This window comes from Entelurus aequoreus, linkage group LG06 (genome assembly GCF_033978785.1).
Source record: "Entelurus aequoreus isolate RoL-2023_Sb linkage group LG06, RoL_Eaeq_v1.1, whole genome shotgun sequence".
NCBI classification, from domain to species: Eukaryota; Metazoa; Chordata; class Actinopteri; order Syngnathiformes; family Syngnathidae; genus Entelurus; species Entelurus aequoreus.
In genome coordinates, this window is record NC_084736.1 from 40790516 (window position 1) to 40804610 (window position 14095).

Below are 14095 nucleotides of genomic sequence, written 5' to 3' on the forward strand. Positions count from 1 at the left end.
GTCATGAGATATACATTGAATTGAGATGACTTAAAGGGAACTAAATGAGCTCAAATATAGCTACAAACGAGGCATAATGATGCAATATGTACATACAGCTAGCCTAAATAGCATGTTAGCATCGATTAGCTTGCAGTCATGCAGTGACCAAATATGTCTGATTAGCACTCCACACAAGTCAATAATATCAACAAAACTCACCTTTGTGCATTCACGCACGTTAAAAGGGTGGTGGACAAAATGAGACAGAAAAAGAAGTGGCATAAAACACGTCCTAGAAAGTCGGAGAAAGTTATACATGGACACAAACTAAGGTGAGTTCAAGGACCGCCAAAATTAGTAGGACAAAACGGCGCTCGCCAAATACTCGAATCAGTGAAGCATGTTTAATATAAACAGTGTGCTTTATAACAATTAGGGAGGTTTATGTCATGTTTGTCCTCCTACAGAAACCATATTAAAACAAAAAATGTATTTTTTTCCCCCTCATCTTTTTCCATTTTTCATACATTTTTGAAAAAGCTTCAGAGAGCCACTAGGGCGGCGCTAAAGAGCCGCATGCGGCTCTAGAGCCGCGGGTTGCCGACCCCTGGTTTAGACGGATGTCATTTATAACTTTAAGAAGGGCCGTCTCTGTGCTATGAAGAGGTCGAAATCCTGACTGGAAGTTGTTGTGGCAGCCAGTAGAAGCCAAGAAGTGATTTAGTTGTTGGAGGACAACTTTCTCAATTATTTTACTTATGAATGGTAGATTTGAAATTGGTCTGTAGTTGTTGATAACAGAGGCATCTAGGCTCTGCTTTTTTAGAAGAGGTTTAATGACTGCAGTTTTGAAAGCCTTCGGGAAATTGCCCGATTGAATAGAATTATTAACTATTTGCAATAAGTCTGTTGATGGGCAGTCAAAAACATTCTTAAAGAAGTTGGTAGGTAAAACATTCCTTGCAATAGCTGGTTGAGAAAGGTTTTTCTTAAACTGTTCAACAATTTTCTAACGCATTTGTTGACAAAGTGGTGACCCTCGCCCCATCCTTGTTTGTGAATGACTGATTCATGGAATCTACTTTTATACCCAATCATGGCACCCACCTGTTCCCAATTTGCCTGTTCACCTGTGGGATGTTCCAAATAAGTGTTTGATGAGCATTTCTCAACTTTATCAGTATTTATTGCCACCTTTTATTGCCACGTCAAATTCTAAAGTTAATGATTATTTGCAACAAAAAAAAAAGTTTATCAGTTTGAACATCAAATATGTTGTCTTTGTAGCATATTCAACTGAATATGGGTTGAAAATGATTTGCAAATCATTGTATTCCGTTTATATTTACATGCAACACAATTTCCCAACTCATATGGAAACGGGGTTTGTAAGTTAATAATACTAACACAAACACTTGTAAATGTGTTAGCATGTTCACTAATGTTAACGACAGCACGTGCAAATATGCATGACAACACTCCTACATACATCACACATGGGACGGTTTAGGAAGTAAGTATTGTTTTAGTTGTATTGTAAAACCTACAAATGTTACGATCTATTAGGTCAGGCCATTCTTTGTTTAGTTTGTGGTTCACCTCCTTTCTTGTGCTCTTATTTTGCTCCACTTCCTGTTCTGGTTGTATTTTCCCTGCACATGTTTGTCTCCTGCTGCTAATCATCACCTGGGCAGTGTTTATGCCAGTCTCATTTCTTTGTGGGTGTGGGATCATTGTACAAAAGTATCTTGTTTGTCGGAGGAATTTATACAGTTAGTAGCATTTTAGACTTCTTGTTTTCGCATTTCTTTGTAGTTAGCACTTTTTACCAATTTTTCATGCTCAGTTTCCCTGTGCTTGTTTGGTGTACTCTACCTTGGACTTTGGTACTTTTGGTCATTAAACACTCCTAAATCTGCAAGCTGCCTGCTCTTCTGCCTTTTTGAGGTCCCAACCTCTACAAAAGAGATCTTTCCTGACAGAATGATCACACCGACTAAAGAAGTGTTTCTTGCAAAAATCAAGAAGCGAAAGATTTTTGCGGAGATGAAAGCTCTGTGTGCTGTGGTTTTTTCAGGAGGATGAGGAAGTTGAGAACGAGGAGGTCATCTTTCCTGAGGGTGTTGAGGCTTGGAACCGTCTCTTGTCCAAAATAATGGATGCCCAGAGCAGGCACCCGTCCCCGGAGATTGAGGGAAAGACCCGGACTCGACGTACGAATAAGTCGTCCTCTGCACTCTTCTCGTGTGGATTTTCTTCCCGAGACTTTAGACGGCTGCTTCTCTGTCACCACTTAAGCCCAAATCCGGTGAGTTGGACCCAGACCTGGCATCTGAGTCACGTGCAGGGGCGCACCTTTTAAGGCGCTGTGTGCTTGACGTGTTGATTTCTGACTTTTTTGGACTTTCAAACATTTTCTGCCAATCACCCCCCATTTAGTGAAAGTAAATCAAAGGCTGGGGATGATATGGAAAATGTTTTTTGTTAAGGAATAAAGTCAAGCTCCACTCCCAAAGGCTCAAGCTCCGCCTCTCTTGAGAGTAAAGCTTCAGCTCCACTTCCTGCTCCAGCAATGCATTTTACCAGGGACGAGTGGTATCGGAAGGTGTTGGTTGAGCTGGAAATGGAGCATCAGCTTCTTGTGACGACACCGCCAGCAGCCATGCTTGCTCCAGCTTTGAATCCTGCCCTAGCCAAGCTCGCTCCAGGTTTGACGCCCGCTCTGCTAACATCCCCTCAAGCTGGTCAGAGACCACCATCCTTTCCAGTGGGTCCTCTGACGCCACCACGCTCTCCTCAAGTAATTTGCTGTAAAAATGTTGGTCTCCCTAGTTTTGAACTAAACTCAGGGGGGCTGGGCTGGTGTCATTCCCGGGCCACCAGTTGAACAGCCCTGCTTTACATTCTGCCTTCATTGGATCTTAGTCACCATTGGCTCCCCTGTAACGCTGTCCCTGATGACCAAAACGTAGATGTCTGTTAAATGATGCTGCACACTAGGGTTGTCCTGATACCAATATTTTGGTAGCGGTACCAAAATGTACTTCGATACCTTTCGATACTTTTCTAAATAAAAGGGACCACAAACAATTTCATTATTGGCTTTATTTTAACAAAAACTCTTAGGGTACATTAAACATATGTTTCTTATTGCAATCGAAGAACAATTTAGTCCTTAAATAAAATAGTGAACATACTAGACGACTTGTCTTGTAGTAGTAAGTAACCAAACAAAGACTCATTCTATTATTGTGTCTACATTATGAGGGACAAACTGTAAAAATGTTTTATTAATCTACTTGTTCATTTACTGTTAATATCTGCTTATTTTCTGTTTTAACTTGTTCTATCTACACTTCTGTTAAAATGTAATAATCACTTATTATTCTGTAGTTTGGAAACTTTACATTAGTTTTGGATGATTCCACACATTTAGGTATCGATCCGATACCAAGTAGTTACAGGATCATGCATTGGTCAAAGTCAAAGTCCTCATGTGTCCAGGGACATATTTCCTGAGTTTATAAACATATTATGAATTTTCAAAAAAGGAAATAAGATTTTGTGGTGATAAAAAAATCGATCTAATCATAGTAGTATCTACTAGATATGCTCTTGTACTTGATATCATTACAGTGGATGTCAGGTGTAAATCCACCCATTGCATTTGTTTACATTAAGACGCGCCAGTTTTTGATAGCGGTGACGCCGGTGAGCTATTGTATCCTCCTAGGGTGTGTAGTGAAGCATGTTTAGCTATTCCTCGTCCTCCAGTGATAATGCTACTTATAAGAAACTTACTTTGTCGCCATGGAGGCCAGGATTAGTGATTTAGAAGTAGTTAAAACACTGCCGACTGTGGATGGAAGTTAGCTGCTAGCCATGTCTTAAAGCACCTCTTCCTGAGGATGTTTCAGTGTTATAAGTTCACCTTTATCTTTGGTTTTTACACCAAAATGCGTCCATTCTCACTTTTCTGTCTGCATGTAAGTACTCCGTGATTGTGCGCTGCCGAACATGTTCCTCATCCTCCTCGGGAACCGGTGCTTTTCAAACGGAGTATAGTACCGTTTTTGATTCATTAGTACCGCGATACTATACTAGTAACGGTATACCGTACAACCCTACTGCATACACAACGCGAGCGACGTACGGAACATGTTTAACTCCCCGCAACCTCCCTTTCTGCAGAGTACACAAAGTCCCTAAGTTGCATCATTCAGAAGCAGAAGGCAAGAAGGCCTGACCATATGTGTGGAGCAATACTCCTTGGGAAATAAAAGGCCTTCAGCTGCAAGTTAAAAGAGAGGGAAGGCGAGCGTTCTCTCGCTGGTGCAGCATGGGTAAGGATACCAGCCCCGTGGGGAGATGTGGTGGTGCCGCCATGACATATTTAGGGCATCTGGGAGACTTCACAGAACAGCAAACGTTAACTATTATTCTCTCTAGAAAATGAGAAAAAGAAGAAAGTAGTGCAATAAAAGTAGTGGAATGTGTTGTTTCAGCCAGGATCACATTGCCAGATAGCAACTATTTTGTCAGTTGAAACAAATTCCCGCCATGAATGTGCTTGGAAGACGTTTCATTGTTTATGTTGTGCTACCAACACTTTTTAGGAGCCTCGTGTTTCTGCATGAGTAAACAAACGAGGTGAATGTGCAAACATTTTCTTTGCACCCCGCTGGTGGCAAATTTTGCAAATGATTTCTGAGCCAGGCGGCGGGCGGGCTTGTTTAGTTTCTGGTCGCATGCTCGCTCACCCTCGAAGATCTACAGCGCAGAGCCGCCTGCACTTATCGTGCCCTTTTGTAATATTTGTGTTATATTGTCACTTTTTGCCACAGTCTAACATGTAATATGATTTCACCCATCATGTACTTACATGACTCCTGGACTAGATATTAGGTTCCAGTGGTGGCTGCCTTAAAGGGGACCTCAGCTTCCCCTGAAATGTGAAAAACCCAAGTAGTTAATTAATTACAGTAGTACTTATGAGCTCAATTGGTTCAATGACCAAGCTTGTAACTCAAAACACTCGTATCTCAAATCCAATTGAAATTATTACTTTAATCCGTTTGGGCCCCAAAATTGCACAGTTCAACAATTGAACATGCCTCAGTGTCTTTTTACGAATTGAAATCAGAAAGGACGCACATTTCCGGAAGTCTGTGCGTCTATGGCAAGGCAAGGCAAGGCAACTTTATTTGTATAGCGCTTTTCATACACAAGGCAGACTCAAAGTGCTTCACAGACAACAAAGTGAAATGAAAGAAAATAAAAGCAAAATTAAAATGCAGACAATAAAAATAAAAACAGTGCAGACGTTAAAAGTTAAAAGATTAAAAGATTTAGCTGAAAGCTAAGGTGAACATAAAAGTCTTCAGTCTAGTTTTAAAAGTAGTGAGAGTTGGGGAGAGTCTGACATCTTCAGGAAGTTTATTCCAGCTATGTGTTGCGTAGTGACTGAATGATGATCTCCCTTGATTTGAGTTTACTCTTGGAACCGCTAACAGATTGGTCTCAGAAGATCTTAGTGATCTAGAGGGCGTATATAGTGGGAGCATATCAGTGATATACTTGGGCCCTAGACCATGTAGTGATTTATATGTGAGCAGGAGGATTTTGAAATCTATTCTCTGATGTACAGGGAGCCAATGTAAGGATTTAAGAATTGGTGTAATGTGCTCACATTTTTTGGTCTTTGTTAGAACTCTAGCAGCAGCGTTCTGAACAAGCTGTAGCTGCCTGACAGTTTTTTTGGGAAGACCTGCAAGGAGACCATTACAATAGTCTAGCCTACTGGTAATAAAGGCATGTACAAGTTTTTCTAAGTCTTGAGCTGACATGAGCCCTCTAAGTCTTTTTACATTTTTGAGGTGATAGTAGGCCGATTTTGTTACTGATTTGATGTGACTGTCGAAATGTAAATCAGAATCTAAAATAACCCCAAGATTTCTGGCTTTATTTGAGGTTTTCAGGGACAGTGATTTAAGGTGTTGGATGACTTTAAACCTTTCTTTTTTAGCACCAAAAACAATTATCTCAGTTTTATCTTCATTTAGTTGTAGGAAATTTTGGCACATCCAGTGTTTGACTTGCTCAATGCACTGGCACAGAAGATCTATGGGGCGATAGTCATTTGGTGATAGCGCTACATAGATTTGGGTGTCATCGGCATAGCAATGATGGTCAATGTTATTATTTTGCATGATTTGTCCTAGTGGGAGCATATAGATGTTAAATAAAGTCGGCCCCAAGATTGAACCTTGGGGGACTCCACACGTTACGTTGGTTGGTTCTGATACAAAGTCACCAATGGAAACAAAATAGTTCCTATCTTGTAGATATGACTTGAACCAGCTTAAAACTGTGCCTGAGATCCCCACCCAGTTTTCCAACCTGTCCAAAAGTATTGAGTGGTCGACAGTGTCAAATGCAGCACTGAGGTCCAAAAGCATTAATACTGAAGTTTTGCCAGAGTCTGTGTTTAGACGGATGTCATTTATAACTTTAAGAAGGGCCGTCTCTGTGCTATGAAGAGGTCGAAATCCTGACTGGAAGTTGTTGTGGCAGCCAGTAGAAGCCAAGAAGTGATTTAGTTGTTGGAGGACAACTTTCTCAATTATTTTACTTATGAATGGTAGATTTGAAATTGGTCTGTAGTTGTTGATAACAGAGGCATCTAGGCTCTGCTTTTTTAGAAGAGGTTTAATGACTGCAGTTTTGAAAGCCTTCGGGAAATTGCCCGATTTAATAGAATTATTAACTATTTGCAAGATGTCTGTTGATAGGCAGTCAAAAACATTCTTAAAGAAGTTGGTAGGTAAAACATCAAGGCAGCAGGTGGATGACTTTAGAGCTGTCACCGTTTCCACTAGAGTTTTAGAGTCTATGGCATTAAAGCTTGCCATCATTGCTGTGTTACTTTTGCCTAAATGGGGTGGTGATCCAACTTTTTTACTTGAGATATTGATGGTGCGTCTGATGCCTTCAATTTTATCAGTATAAAAGAATGCAAAGTCATTGCATTTCTGCGTGGAATGGAGTTCGGCTGGTATTTGTGTTGGGGGTTTAGTCAGTCTGTCAACGATTGTGAATAGGGTTTTGGCCTTATTTGTGTTGCTGTTTATGATATTGGAGAAGAATGTTTCTCTAGCACTTTTTAAGACTAAATTGTAGGCCTGGAGGCTCTCTTTATAGATGTCATGGTGAATATGAAGTTTTGTATTCCGCCAGATTCGTTCAGCCTTCCTGCACTCTCTTCTCTGGGCTGTTACAGCAGCAGATTTTCTCCAGGGTGCCTTTTGCTTGCCAGAAATCGTTTTAACTGTAACAGGTGCAATGATATCTATGATATTCACAATTTTGGAATTAAAGTTGCTTACAAGATCATCAGCATGACATGGGTTTAGAGGTGGTAGTGAGGAGATGGCGTTTTTAAAGAGGACATTAGCATGTTCATTTATGTACCGCTTTTTGACATTCTTTGATTCTGTTTGTGTGTCCGGAATTACAGAAATATTAAAGAAAACACAGAAATGATCAGACAATGAAGGATCAATCACAAGAACATCAGAAACATTGAGACCTTTTGTGATAATCAGGTCCAGGGTGTGTCCCTTATAATGTGTAGCCTCTTTCACATGTTGAGACAGTTCAAATGTGTCTAAAATAGTAAAAAGTTCTTTTGCGCCCTTGTCATTTAAATCGTCAATATGAAAATTAAAATCACCAGTTATAACCAGGCAGTCAAAGTCAGTGGAGATGCTAGACAATAGTTCAGTAAAATCATCAAAAAAATTTGCAGAATATTTAGGTGGCCTGTAGATAATTAACAAGAGAATTTTGGGAGAGCATTTCAACACAGCACACAGGTATTCAAATGATGTAAACTCACCGAGTGACATCTGTTTCCCCTGAAACATGTTTTTAAATATAGCAGCAACCCCTCCACCTCTTTTCCCCGATCTACATATATCAATGAAGTTATAGTTGGGGGGTGCTGTCTCGATCAGAATGCTTGCACTGTTATTTTGTTCCAGCCATGTTTCAGTTAAAAACATAAAGTCAAGTTTAGAAGTGCTAATAAAATCATTGACTAAAAATGATTTGCTATTCAGAGACCTGACATTGAGCAGACCCATCCTGATGGTGTTATTGACAGGCTTCGATGTTGGCTTTGATTTGGAGATAATAGGAATGAGATTGTTTAGGTTAGCAGGGTGGCTAAGTTTCCCAATGTTTACTCTCTTGGTAGTCACAACAGGGATGTAGAAGGTGCCATGATTTGATGTAGGCAACCTTGGGCCCAGCTGATAATGTGGTCTACTGCTGAACCCTTTTCTGTATCAGAAATATTCAGGACTGCTGTCAGGGCGAGGCGGGGTTTGCCGTAAGGGGGAGGGGGAGTGAGCAGCGTCAGAGCTGGGACGAACTACTGAAGGTGGACGTTGAGGGCGTGTAAGGGGTTGGCGTGAGAAAGGTGAAGTATGGCTGGGGGGTTGTGGAGCACGCCTTCGTGGAGGGGGTGGTGGAGGTGAGCGATGATCTAGGGGGGTAAAAATCTGAGTAGGGTGGGGCGTGAGTGGGGGTAGCTCCCGGAACTCCAAGGGGGAGAAGGGGGGAGAAAGGTCTACTTGAGGGAGGGAGAAAGATGGAGACGTGGATGGCTTGGGGGATGTGGGGGAGGGATCTTCACATGCATTCAGAATGGAGGGAGGGGCGGTAGAGGAGGATAGACACCTCTCCTCTTTGCTCTGGTGTATCTCATGGTCGACGTTCTCCTTTTGCAGTGGCGGTCCTCCTTCGACGTTCCTGATAGGCTGTGTTGTGTCTTCCTTCCTCGGTGGCTCCTCTTGTCTCTTGTCCTTGGCAGTGATGATAGATGCAAGATGCAGGAAGTGAAACATGTTGTTCATGAATAGCTTTACTCCCATCTTATTCAGGCAAAGTCCGTCTGCCTTAAAAAGATGCCTGCGGTCCCAGAAAAAGCTAAAATTGTCAATAAAATGCATTGAACGAGCAAGAAGTGCACTTGATAGCCACTCATTCAGCGAGTAAAGTCTACTGAATCTCTCAGCTCCTCTCCTGATTGGGGGTAGAGGACCACTGATAAAAACGTCAGCATTCACAGCGCTGACTGTTTCAAAGAGTTTATTGAAGTGCTCTTTCAGCTCTCTTGATTGTTGTTTTACAATGTCATTAAAACCAATGTGCAGGATGATATTTTTCACATTTGGGTGTGCAGCGACAATTTCCAGGATTCTTTTTTCCATGTCAGATACCATATCCTTCGGAAAGCAGAGTACTTTGGTGTTATTATTGCTTTTCATATCTTTTACAGAAAAGTCCCCCACAATCAGATTTTCAGGAGCTCTCGTTAGCTTTCTCTGTGGTGTAAAGTTAGCAGGTCTTACCCTTCTGCGTGGTGATGGTGGGTTATTCAGGCAATCAGAGGGGGATCCATTGTCCATCAACAGTGGGGCAAACCTGTTCTTTAGTTGGACACTTGCTTGCTGGGGAGGTTTATTGGTTTATGCTGATTTTTTTTTTTACCGACCCTGCCTTCTCCGGCTCAAAACTTTAGTTGTTTTTTTTTTAATCAATTATCGTTTTGTTTTGTTTATATATGCCGGTGTTGTGCCAAAATGTGATTGCCTGCCAAAAATGTATTTCCTCCGCGGGAGCGCACACCACTCACTTATTAACCTGCACTGCTTGGCTCGGTCTGTCCACAGTGGATTACTAGGTGTGAGGCAAACACTTTATCTTCCTGGTTATTGTGTTTAAAATTAGTTAAGCCTTTATCATGTCTGGAAAATGACAGTTTTCTTTTTCTTTGGTATTAATGAGATTTAAAGGACTGTTGTTTGTCCCATGTTGATGTGATAAAACCTATTTCTTGTTTGGAAGATACATTCAATTGTAACTGTTATTTTTTCGTGCAAATTATACATATTTATAAAGTGTTTGGATGTATTCATTTATGTAACATTTTCATTAAATGTAATATTGCCTGACAAAAAGTGATTCAACGTAATATTTTGATATTTACACATCTCATCTCTGCATATTTGACTAGAATACCCTTATGACCATTACATATATCAAAATATAACATCCTACAGTTAGGGGTGTTACGGTACGTGTATTTGTATTGAACCGTTTCGGTACGGAGGTTTTGGTTCGGTTCGGAGGTGTACCGAACGAGTTTCCACACGAACATATTAAGTAGCCGCCTCCGCTTCCTACTGCCTCTGTGTCTGTCAGTACTCTACACAGCACCCAGCATTGTCCCACCCACACAACCATCTGATTGGTTACAAACAGAACGGTAAGAGCCAATCAGCAGTGCGTATTCAGAGTGGTAACAGCCAATCAGCAGTGCGTATTCAGAGCGTATGTAGTCAGTGCTTAGCGTTTAGCAGGTAAGCATCAGGCCGCGGACTCTCCCCAAATTATAATAAACACCTCCCAGTCAACTACTAGTAACATCACTATGAGCCCGTTGACGTTCTAGAAACCTAAACGGCAACTCAGCTCGCTCGCAGTCCTGGCTTGAGGTGAAGGCTAATTCGCTTTTAGCGCAACGTTAGCTCATTTTGCGGTGTGTGTGTGTGTGTGCGTGCGTTCATGTGTGTGTGCGTGTGTGTGTGTGTTTTGTGTGTGCATGTGTGTTACGGACAGCAAAGCCCTGTCTGTTATTTCACTTTACCTTTTTCTGTGTTGATTGAGTTGTTTTGAAGCAGGACATTATGTTAAATGAAGAGTTTCTGTCTCTGATAGTTGATATAATAATGTAACTGCATCATTAAGCCTACATGAACTCCATGGTGTTCAGGGGTGAATAGTCCCCCCTATTGCTATTGTACCATTTTTTCAGCTATAGTTACATAAATCATTAGTAATGCAGCCGCCTAGTTTTGAATGGCAGGGTCCCTGCTATCACATGTTGATAAAAATATAACATTTACATAATAAAAATCAACTACAGGCTTCCCAAATGATGTAATAAATTAAGCGTGATGAGTTGACTTGAAACTGTTTAATGTTGCACTTTTTATATGTAGAAGAAAAGTTTTGTTATTTTATTGAATCTGAGCAACAACTTGAGGCAGTTTAATGTTGATTAACATGGGCAGAATTATTATAGCGTTCCCAATGTTAAGAGGATAAAGCCATTGTTTACAAATTTGGTAAATAAATAACCAAAAAATGTGTATTTTGTTGTTTTCTTACTGTACCGAAAATTAACCGAACCGTGACCTCTAAACCGAGGTACATACCGAACCGAAATTTTTGTGTACCGTTACACCCCTACCTACAGTACAGTTTACGTGTTAAAATCTACCCAAATGACCACTTTGCTGCTGTCAAAAATAGATTTCAAGTAACATTTTGATACTGACACATCTCATCTCTGCATATCTTACCCTTTACCATTTATGACAACCTTTTTCCAAAATACAATATAGAATGTGAGATATAACAGGATAATGCATACATGTATCATTTGTTTTCAAAACGGTTACAAAACAGTTACTGTGGGACCCCATTTTGATAATTCCTAGCGCCAACACTGATGCCTTTTAAAAAGAAAAACAAACTTTTAGATAAATGTAATGTATACAATACAGTCAATCAATCATAGTGTATTTTTATAGCTCTCAAAGGGCTTCAGAAACCACAATGACATCCCCTGATCTGAACCTACATTCGGACAAGGAAAAACTCCAAAAGCCCAATAATGTGCAGAGGTGGGTAAATCAGCCAAAGAATTTACTCAAGTAAGAGTACTGTTACTTTACCGCCTCCACCGAGGGGGAAGAAAAATGTGTGCACACCCCCTATCTTTCCAACGCAACTATAACTAGTATAATTTGTCTATAAAATTGTTATAAGTACACCTCTGCATAGCATTGAATCCATATTAACATTGAAGAAAAAAGAATAGAATACAATACAATATAATAGATTTATTGTCATTGTGTAGCCAAGGCGAATCTGCTCGTCCCGACTACACTGTGTCGTGTTTAGGTTCACCATGACACGGAGGGACACGGATAACCCAAGTTTAATTGTGCATTATATTTAAGTCACAAAAGGAGATGTGTGTGGGCTCCTTCACTGCCAAACATGCCTCAGTCAGGTGCAAAGCAGACTGACTTAATATGTTTAAATGTATCAAAAAAATAAAACAATAGAACAAATGTCACTGACACTTTTCACGTGAAATGAAACACATATGGTACAAAATAATAATGCAATTCAACTGTATGAAATAACCAAAACAAATAAATAAAACATTTAAGTGAATAAAACAACCAGAAACATACCTGCACTGTGCTGAAATCACAAAAGGAGATATGTGTGAGCTCCTTCCCTGCCAAACATGCCTAGATGGAAACATGCACTTTCAGTGCATATGGCAGAAGCTTGGATTGGCACACTCACAGAGAGACGAAAAACATATGGGCAAGCCTGATAGTTAGCTTACTTTTCTCTCGTCCAAAAATGTCCCCAAAACTACACTGAATGAAATAAGACAAACTTTTCTTATGATAATTACACCATAATTATTTGTGTTGAATGGTTATTTCACCTCCCAAAAAGTAACTGTTCATCCTCCACTGCACCAACGTACGTACCGACCTCAGTCAGGTGGAAAGCAAACTGATTGAAGAGAGGCGGAAGTAACGTAACATCCTTTACCCTTCAAAATAAAGCTCCGTACTGTGACGATCATTTAGGATGTATCAAAATAAAACCTTAAATGTTCAATAAAATCTAAAAAATAATAAAAAGAGAAACGAAACCAAGTTACTGAAAACAGATTTTGGTGAAATCAATACATAAATAAAAACATTGTAATTGTATCCCTTCTTACATGTTGGAATTGCACTTAAATAATACAACGTAATTAGTTTACTAACATTGCTTTTAGTCAGAAAATGTTTAAAGTGCATCCATTTGCCTGAAAATAAAAAAAAAAAATATTGTCATTATTTAAATCATATACATTCTATGACCGACTTGAACCATTTGACACTGAAAAATAAATAAACTCAACAAATAATAATACATTCAAATTGATTAGCACCATTAAGTCTGGAGCACAATACACAAAACACTTAAACCAACAAAACAAAAGCGAATAAAACAATGTGTGCTGATTTTATCTTATTTTTTTATCAAAATGAGGAAGTCAGGATTAATGACTACAATGAGCACATTTTGAAGTCCACAGCTTTTGGAAGCGGGGTTTAAAGTATGATACTGTATGATACTGATATAGCATATTCCCCGCAGTCACACGTACCCCCCATGGCATCACATCGCTCGGGAATAACTGCTTTAGAGTAATATCATCAAACTTGATCAAACTAAATTTTTTAATATGACTTAAGTAAAAGTAAACATATGCATCCAAATAATTGCTTGGTTAATAATATAAGTAATTATTCAGTGAAAAAAAACCTACTCAATTACTGAGTAACTGGTGATAAAATTCTGATTTAGTTGCTATTTTTAATGCATCTTGTACTGCAAACGTAGTTGACTGTTTAAGACTTAAAAAGCAGGTTTTGATCAAAGATTTCCCTGCTGTGAGATGTTACATGATGTTGCTGGTGTACAATCTATTGTGCTAATAACAATTCTAATAAAAATGAATGAGTTATTTACACATAAAGATTTTGTAAATGTTTATTTACATACCTTAATTGTTTCTAAACGATGTCTGTAACACGGCAGTAAAAGGGCTGATCAAACAAAACAGAAGTCATCGTCATGGACCCACTAGCTGCGGAAGCTAGCTCTCCAATCAGCTAAACAGACTCAATAACTCCACGGCGACGTTTTGGTGAATTTACTGAGGAATTTGTGAAACTGAAACAATACAAAAAGAATGCCATTGTAAGTTAAGAATACTAACAGATACATTTGTAAATGTGTTAGCATTTTAACTAATGCTAATACTGCTAGCTTCATTGCATTATCAAAGCATGTACAAATATGCATGAAAACACTCCTACAGACATCACACGTGGGACGGTTTGCTAAGTAAGAATTGTTTTAGTTATATTGTAAAACTTACAAAGGTTGCTTGGAGTGA

At 39.6% G+C, this 14095-nt stretch overlaps 1 long non-coding RNA gene across 1 annotated transcript; it reads right to left on the bottom strand.

The window, feature by feature from the left end:
• Window positions 1–3701: 3701 nt before the first annotated feature.
• LOC133651547 (uncharacterized) lies at window positions 3702–12664 on the bottom strand. The gene is made up of 5 exons (XR_009826435.1): window positions 12584–12664; window positions 12479–12507; window positions 12318–12377; window positions 4865–4927; window positions 3702–4427 (listed from the first exon to the last, which is right to left on the bottom strand). It is a non-coding gene; the product is annotated as an uncharacterized LOC133651547 (long non-coding RNA).
• Window positions 12665–14095: the final 1431 nt, after the last annotated feature.